Here is a 9,706-nt window from a genome sequence, read left to right as displayed (position 1 = left end):
AGTGGCGCTGTGGCTCAAGTGGCAGAGTGCTAGCCTTGAGCAAAAAGAAGCCAGGGACAGTGCTCAGGCCCTGAGTCCACCCCCAGGATTGGCCAAAAGAAAAAAAAAGAAAAAAAAAAAGGAGGGCATAAAATGAGGGAGGAGGTAATAAGTATAACAAGAAATGTACTCACTAACATGTGTAAGTAACTGTAACTCTTCTGTACATCATCTTGACAACAAAATTAAATAAAAAAGATCATAAACGTGAAGCAATTTTTCTTCCAATACGGAAAACCCAGACCAAGATTGATTCATCAGATAAATCTATGAAACATTTGAAGCTAGATAATATCAATACTACTCACAGTCTTCTGTGAAATAGATGCAGATAGAGAAATCCCAACACATATGATGAATCTAATATCAAGATCAGGCAAAAAAAAAAAAACCGACAAGGACACAAAATAAAAAGAAAATGACAGGACAATCTCTCTTGTGATCACTGAGGAAAAACTCCTCAACAAAACATTGGCTAACAGAATCCACAAAGAGATTTAAAAAACGATACAACATGGTCTTGTAGTTTTCACTTCACAGATGCAAAGCTAGTTTAAAATATGTACATGGATAAATACAATTCACCACATGAACAGAGCTAAGACAGAATCACATTGGTCTTTGAGTTAAAGCACCAAAAGCTTTTGATAAAACACAACACTCCTGCATGCAAAAAGCCCTGTATAGGATGCAATTTTTGTTAGAATATTCTGATGAGCACAGAGAGCTTCTTATTTCAGAGTATTCACAAGACAAAGCAAACACAAACTCACTCCTTATATGTTCAACAACATAGTTTGCAAAAAAAAAAAAAAAATAGCAGTATTGCTCAGGCCTTACTGATTCCCAGGCTGGCATTGTAACCCAAGAACCAAAAATCTAGCCTTTTCTAATTTTTGTAGTTTCTCAAATACAATCAGATACTAATGCATAGACTGGCCTGGACTGTTATCCTCCAGTTTATGATTCTTATAAAGCTGACATTTGTCATTATGCTCAACTTTTTATTGATAATGATTTCATGATTATTTTTATAAATGTGATAAACAGCGGGCTTAGAGTTCAGTAACACAGGTAATTCGTTCATAACTTTTTGAACATTGTCACTTCCACTCTCAGTTTCTCTCAGTTTTTTTCCACCTTCACCCCACTGGAAGTTGCATACTTCATTTTCAACATAGTTTCTAGGGAGTATCACTGTTCTATTGATTTACTCCTTGTTTTTTGTCTCAGTATCCATACAACTGAAAAAGGCCTCATATCTAAAATATACTTGTAACTAAAAAAATTAAGTCCTCCCCATCAAATCCTGAAAAAAAAACCTACCCCATTAGTAAGTGGGTTGAAGACTTAAAGACAGACTTCTCTGCAAAGGAAATGATAATGGCAAATAGACACAGGAAGAAATGAGCAAAATCTCTGGCCATAAAAGAAATGCAAATCAAACCTATGTTGTGATTCCACCTTCTCCCAGGTAGTATGTCCACTGTCAAGAAAAGTAATTACAGATGCTGAAATGGATTTGGCCAAAAGGGAACACTGCTTCACTCTTGGTGGTGCCTAAACATGTTCAACCACTCTGGAAAGCAATATGGAGGTGTCTCAAAAGGTAAAAAATAGAGGTCCCTATGACCCAACTATTCCACTTCTGGGCATTTACACAAAGGATCACAAACAGACCATACTAAAGCTACCAACATAACTATGATGCAGCATTGTTTACCATAGCTAAGATAGGGCTCTAAGCTACATGCTTCTCCGTAGATGAATGGATCAAGAAATTGTGGTGTATGCACACAATGGAATGCTATACTTTCACCAGAAAGAATGACATTGTTCCATTTGTAATGCAATAGAAAGACGTGGGAAAAAATTCATATAACGTAAAGGGGGCCAGACTTAAGGAAACGTAGGTTCCATGGTTTCGCTCATTAGTAATAATTAGTATCTCTAGGATAGTCCTAAGAGATGATCCCAATAACTCAATAGATATGTACACATGATCACGCGAGATATTGCTAAGAGAATTGAACCTGAACATATGGAAAAAAGAGGGATTTCTTTGATGTTTTTAATGTACTAAGCAAAATTATTTCTTTTTTCTTTCATTTGCCCCTGTTTTCACTGTATTTGATATTGGTACCAAGAGGATTGTATATATGGTTGTCTGAATTATGGAAGCGAAATGGAACATTAAAATGGGGAGAAAAAGGATAAAGAGTGAACCAACACAACAGTGAATGTGTTCAAAATTAACTGTACAACTAACTTGGGGGGTGGCAGTGGGCAGGGAAAGAGGGATAAGAGAGGAGGGAAGGTGGGCGTAAAATGAGGGAGAGGGTAATAAGTATAAAAAAATTGTACTCACTAACTTATGTGTGCAACTGTAACCCTGCTGTACATCATCTTGCAAACAAAAAAAAATGAAAAGATCATGAAAAAAAGCAATCAATTTTTCTTCCAATCCTACAAACCCAGGCTAAGATTGATTCAAAAGATTATTCTATGAAACATTTAAAATTAGATAATGTCAAGTCTACTCACTATCTTCTGTGAAATAGTTGCAGAGAGAGAAATCCTAAACACATACTAAGAAGCTAATATCAAAACCATCCAAAAGACCGTCAAAGACACAAAATATAAAGAAAATGACAGAGCAATCTATCTTATGAACACTGATGAAAAACTCTTCAAAGAAATATTAGCTAACAGATTCCAGAAAGAGTTTAAAAAATATCATACAACATGATGTTGTAGTCTTCAGTCCACAGATGCAAAGCAGTTTTAAATACCTACATGGATAATAATATTCACCCCACTAACAGACCTAAGACCAAGAATCACATAGGTCTCTGAGTCAAAGCCCAAAAAAGCATTTGACAAAATACAACAGACTTTCATGCACAAAGCCCAGGAGAAATAGTATTAAAAAGAACATTCTATAAACAATAAAAGACATAAATGAAAGAGCAACTGCTAATACCATCCTAAATTTGTTAAAACTAAACACAATGCCATTACAATAAGGAACAGACAACGATGTCCACTCTTTCTAGTCTCATTTAATACACACCTGAAATCCCAAGCCATAGCAATAAAGTAACACGAGGATATCAAAGGGATCCACATAGTAAAGGAAGAAATCAAACTATCCCTATCCACAGATGACATAATCTTATAGCAGATGGAAAGAAGAAACTCCAGTGTCAAACTCTTACATCTAATAGCCAAACACTTAGACCTAATAAACCATGTTGGTAAAGTTGCAGGATCCAACGTTAATAATAATAATAAAAAAAATACGCTACCTACAAAGCACACAAAGAAAAAAGAAACAAACAACAACAAAACAGCAGCATTTCTGTATACCGTGGATATTACCAGGCAGAGAAGGAAATCATGGAAAAAATACTATTTGCAATATCTAAAAACAAGAAAAATAATACTTTGTAATTAAAATTATCGAAGATGTCAAAGACCAATTTAATGAAAATGATAAATCAAAGAGGCGACAAGATGTTATACAAACTCAATGCAATCACCATCAAAATTCCACACCAAAATCTATACAGAATAGAGAAAAGAATCCAAATCTGCATATAAAGAAAAGAAAGACCTGGAATTCCCAAAGGAATTGTAGGCAAAAGAACCAGTGACAGAGATTTCACACTGCCAGACATCGAATATTATTACAAAACCATAATAACAAACACAGCCTCATACTGGCACAAAAACCATGCCCAAGTTAAAAGAAATGGGGTACAAGACCCATGAATGAATTATTTTTTGTTGTTTGTTTGGTTCTGAGCCAGGACTGGGGCTTGGACTCAAGGACCAAGATCTCTCCCTGATGTTATTTAGCTCAAGACTATCATAGTTCTACTTGAGCCACAGCACCACATTTGGCCTTTTTTTTTTTTTTCAAATTTTTATTATCAAACTAATGTACAGAGAGGTTACAGTTTCATACATTAGGCATTCAATACATTTCTTGTACTGTTTGTTACCTTGTCCCTCACACCCCTTCCTCCTCCCCCTTTCCTTTCCCCCCCAATGTGTTCAGTTCGACGTCCAAAAGAGACAATAAAACACTAATTCACATATACATCTGTTCATATGTACATACTTTAATCATACTGTAAATAATGTTAAAGATAAGGAAACAAATTACTTCATTGTTGTCTATCTATGTAAGAAAAAGGAATCTTTACCAAACACAGAATTGACAGTGTCCATTGTTACAGTCTTGGACAACCCACTATTAGCAGATTCAGAAAGAAAATGTCTGATTTAAATCAATAAAATTGTGATGACTAAAAGAAGAAGGTTTTCTTTCCAATAACTCTTAATTGTGAACTATTTTATTTGAATGAATGCGGTTTTCATTGCAGGTCACTTGATAAGTTTCCTTCACAAATAGTGAGGCAAAAATGAGCAATTATCATTCTGTTGCTCACAATAAATCAATTCAAGTTTTCTTCAATATTTTAGTCAGTGCCAAGAGCTATTGTTCAAATAAAGGAAATATAGGCACACTTTGTTATATGTTGATACTCATGCTGGTGTTTTCCCAATTGAATCTATTCAGAGTAAATATTTTCTTTCAATGTTCATATTATTCCTGTAGTGTAAAATAAAACATCTTATATCCTACATCATTTCATAGAGATTGTATGTCTCCACCTAAAATGATGCATGCTAAGCAAAACTTTGTCATCAATAAGACTGCATTATAAAAAAATTGTGATAGAATTTCAGTAGGACTTCCATATTTAGTCTGCTATCTTTAATTTCATTGTAACATAATCAAAATCTGTTTTTATGTGAACTCAAAATCTTTTATATATTCCAAAAGCAGTATTCCATGCCCTTACAGTAACGAAAACCATTAGGGTCAGACGTTGATATACTTGAGTAGAGAATCAGACAATTGTGCAACATATATGCTGCATGAAAGTCCATGCAGTTTGATACTTCAGTACTGGATTCTGAAGGGTTGAAAATAAAATGAGGCCAATAGAACTCACGATATTCTTTACCCACTGTTTCCTGAAATTGGGTTTGCTTAAGTATCTGTGTGTGGTATGATCAAAATATTGCTTCTGCTCTACATGGCAAGCGGGTCAGGATCCGCACAATTCCTGCTTCCAGATGCAGTAAATCTTGAGGCATATTTTTGAAATACTCAATTTTTTGTTGACAGGAAAACATTGCTTGATCCTTCATTGTTTTATCTATCACTATGGACTGGCTGTATCTATATGTACTTCCATTTCTTTCTTCATGTCCCAATGTTCTCTCAATGATAACTTTCTGTGTTCTTGATTTTTTAATGGAATTTAATGTTCATATTTTCGGTAATTTCAGCCATTATCACTGGAATTTTTTCCTCCATTTGTATTTCATCGATGTTGTTTTGGGGATTGGTGAGTTGACTTGACCTTTCAAGAAAAAAGTAATGGTACTTTGTGTTTTAGCATCTTGGATGCTGAAGTTATGAAGGATTGATTTCCCCTACACTTTCCTGTGCTGGATCATAGGTGGCAGCATTATTGAACAAGTGTATATCTGCATCAATAATTTCATAGCGTTTACTTTTGGTCATATGTCCCCCAGCATTTCTTATTAGTAGTATTCCCGATAATAGACATTCTTCTTGGGGCTATGTTGAATGTGAGGGTCATTTTGCTTTGCTTTTTTTTTTTTTTTTTTCGCCTGTGGTATAGAGCATTCTTAATGTGTCTCTAGGCCGATCTCATTTCCTATTCAGACAGATTAAAAATTGATTCATATTAAGTTTCTTAGCTTTATAATAGAAAATATAAACACAACAGAGATATTTTAAACGTTATGATTTTGCAATTCAGTTGAGCTTAAGGAATTCTGTTATGTGAAATTTAATTAGAAATACATTTCCCTAGCACCTAGCCATATCCCACAATTTACTATCATGAATATATAAAACATGACATTCCTTGAAGAATAAAATGTTCTAATTTGGAATGCATTTTAACTCCTGGGACTTGACTTTTTATTAAGGCCAGTAGAAGGCTCCCGTCATTTTCCTTTTGGTCACAAAACATAAACTAAACACAAATGATCAAGGTTGACGTTGTGTCATGTACCTGGTTTAACATGTGAGATTGTTATCACAAGCAATCTCATTAACCTAAAGCAAGGAAACTAATTCTGACACACACACACTAATATTTAAACTCAATTTAGTAGGTTCCAGGATCTTGAAACATGTATTCAGTCAGACTTAGCCTTTAACTCTGCATATCAGGGAAAATCCCTGCAAAAATTACTCACAACCATGCATATACTAATTGTAAGCTCAGTGGACATGCTATAAAGACATAAAAAGGTTTCATATTAAGGCTAGATGTTGTGTGTGTGCGTGTGTATGTGTGTGATTATTCGTTAAAATGTTGACAAAGTGTTGTGCAAAAGGGTACACATACATATGACAGTGCATACATTTCATGTGATATCATATACCCTTGATTTTTTCCCCTTCCCTAGATCAGGTAGGTATATATACAATACCTAGTATACCAAAATCCTCTACATTAACATGTAGCTTATGACAAAGGCAATTATCCTAGAACTTTAAATGTAACGTCAACAATAGAATCCTCCTGAGTCCTCTTGGAGTTGTTTTACTTATTCTCATCTTTACAGTCATATGTACTTAGCTGCTGAGCTATTGTTATGTACTGATAGGTGTATTCTAGACTGTTTTGTTTAGTACTTGTTTGGTTTTATACGCATAATGTAACATCACTGAGGCAAACCTGTGGAAATACCATTTCAAAAGGATTTTCTTTTGCCGTCCTGGTCTCTACTGTCCCCTCACCCATCGTTACAGTCTTATAAAAGGAAACCTTGCCCCTTGGTTCTGTGTGTTCTACGCTTGTCTCACTCAACAATATTTGTTATAATTCTCATTATTTGCCTTAGAATAACAATATTTTATCATTTGAAATTGCTGAGTAGCATTCCTTTGTGTATAGATATCCCATTTTGTGGATCCCTTCGCTTGTAGTGGGGCATCACTGTTTTTTCCATACTTTGGCTGTTGTAAATTGTGCCGCCATGAATATGTATGTCCAGGTGTCTTTATGATATCCCGAGACATGTTGTTCATAATAGATATCGTGGAGAAATATGGCTGGGTCATAGGATATGTCTATACTGAGCATTTTGAGGAACTTCCATACAGTTCTTCAGAATGGATGTAATAATTTGCACTCCAACTAACATTAAAGAAGGGTTCCTTTTTCCCAATATCCCTTCCAGCATTTCTTATTGCCCGAGTTCATTGTGTACGGCATTCCAACTGAGTGAGACTTTATATCAGGGTTGTTTTTATTTTCATTTCCTTTACTTCCTGGGATGGCGAACATTTTCTTAAATGTTTCTTTGCCTTGTTTTATCTTTTCTATTGTGACATGTTTGTTTAGCTCCTTTGCCCATTTAATAATTTGTTTACTGCGTTCAGAGGTGGTTAGTTTGTTTATTTCTCTGTAGGTGACCGATATTTCGCTTTTTTCTGTTTCTCTGCTGGTGAGGATCCTTTCCCACATGATAGGCTGTCTTTGTAGTTTGGTTGGTATGTCTTTAGCTGTGCAGAAACTTTTTATTTTTTAGTATTCTCTTTTGGTAATTCTCTCCACTATCTGTTGTGACCCTTAGCTGTGCCTATAAGTTCTAGTGTCTCTCCTCTGTTTTTCAGTATTTTAGAGGATTCAGGGGTGTTGTTGATGTTCGGAATACATTTTGAGTTTGCCCTGGTGCATGGTGATGGGCTAGGATCAACTTTGATTTTTCTTCATGTGTCTGCCCAATTTTCCCTGCACGAGGAGTTGAAGAGTCTGTTAATACAATTATGTATCTGTAGCTCCTTTATTGAATATCAACTGACTGTAAGAATGCAGCTTTAGCGATCCTCTTCTGTGACTAGCCTAAACCTATGGCAATTAGTACCTATGAGGGAGACTGTAGTGTCCATGATTGTTTGGGTCTGGCTCACTTCACTTAGCATATTTTTTCAAGTGCTTCCATTTCCTTAGGAATGGGGCGATGTCTTTCTGAATGAGGCATAAAATTCCATCCTGTATATGTACCACATTATCCTGAGGGGCATCTGGGTTTGTCCCAAATTTAGCTAAGACAAATTGTGCTGCGATGAACATTGTTGTGCTGGTGGCTTCAGTGTGTTCTTGTTTTGGGTCTTTTGCAATACTTACAAAACTGTTTGGGGTAAAACACCTGAACAACTCATGGGGAAAGAAGGAAATGGGGCGTGGAGAGGGGAAAGGAGGGAGTAGTAAACAAACGAGACAACAAATGTATCCAATGCCTAAGGTACGAAAATGTAACCTATCTGGACATAATTTTGACTATAAATAAGAAAAAGGATTTTAAAAAATACAGCTTAATTTCTGGGTTTAGTATTCCATTCTATTTTTCTTCAGGTTTTTCTTTATACCATACCACCTGTTTTTGTTATGATGGCTATATACTAGATCTTGACACGGCACTTTCAAGAATAATGGAAGGAAGGCGAGAAGCCTCCCAAATTGGTCACATCGTGGATTCCACAAGAAATATTGCCAGAATAATCCAGGACATCCAAAACCTCAGAAACAAGTATTTCCAGAAACTCCCTCAGTAAAGAATAAATACTTTAGGGAAATAGGTAGATTTTTACAGAAATATAAACTGTCCAATACCTGAGGCAAGAACATATAAATCAATTAAATAACCGCAAGAATTATGAAGAGATACAGGATGCAATGAAATTTCTTCTAATATATAAAAAGCAATCACAGCAGAATTCTATAAAACTTTCTAAGAGTGTGGAAAACACCAATATTCTCCTAGTTCACCCGTGAAATTGATTTAGAGTGAGAAACCCCAAACCTATTTCTTCAAGCAAATACCGTCACCAAACCAGGAAAGACCCCCAAAAAAGATATTACAAACAAATCTCACTTACGAAGAAACATGCACAACTGCTCTACAAAATATTACTTAGCAGAATCCAAAAACAGATTTTATAAATCATGCATCATGGCCAACTAGCCTTCATTCCACACCTGGAAGCCTGCTATACCAGATTCATAAGTATTAATGCAATCCACCAAATTGACGTAGGTAAGATGAAGAATCACATCATTCTCAGAGTGGCTGCTCCAAACCTTCAATGTAATAACAAAGCAATACATTTTCAAAGCCCTGAAGAAAATAGGAATAGGAAGACCCTTTTTAAAACAATGAAAGCCATATATATGAGACCAACTGCTTATGTCATACTAAATGGGAAGGACTAAAACCATTTTCTTGAAAACCAGGAACAAGACACGGATAATACCTCTCTCTTCTCCTATTTAATATATTTCTGGAATCCTTAGCCATAGCAAGAAAGCTCCAAATAGGGAGGATCCAAATAGGGAGAGAAAATGTCAAAATGTCCCGATTCGCTGATATGTTTTTATACCTGAAGGACCCAAATAAATCTCCTCCAAATTCCAAGACCTAACAAACCATTTTTCCAAATAGCAGATGGTAAATTTGCAACAGACAAATGTTATAACTTGCTAATATTATTCATATCCAGGGGATTCAAGAAATGATTCCCTCCAAATCCTAAAGTACCAAT

The sequence above is a fragment of the Perognathus longimembris genome, unplaced genomic scaffold (assembly GCF_023159225.1).
Source record: "Perognathus longimembris pacificus isolate PPM17 unplaced genomic scaffold, ASM2315922v1 HiC_scaffold_4524, whole genome shotgun sequence".
NCBI lineage: Eukaryota > Metazoa > Chordata > Mammalia > Rodentia > Heteromyidae > Perognathus > Perognathus longimembris.
This window is presented reverse-complemented; position numbering follows the sequence as displayed.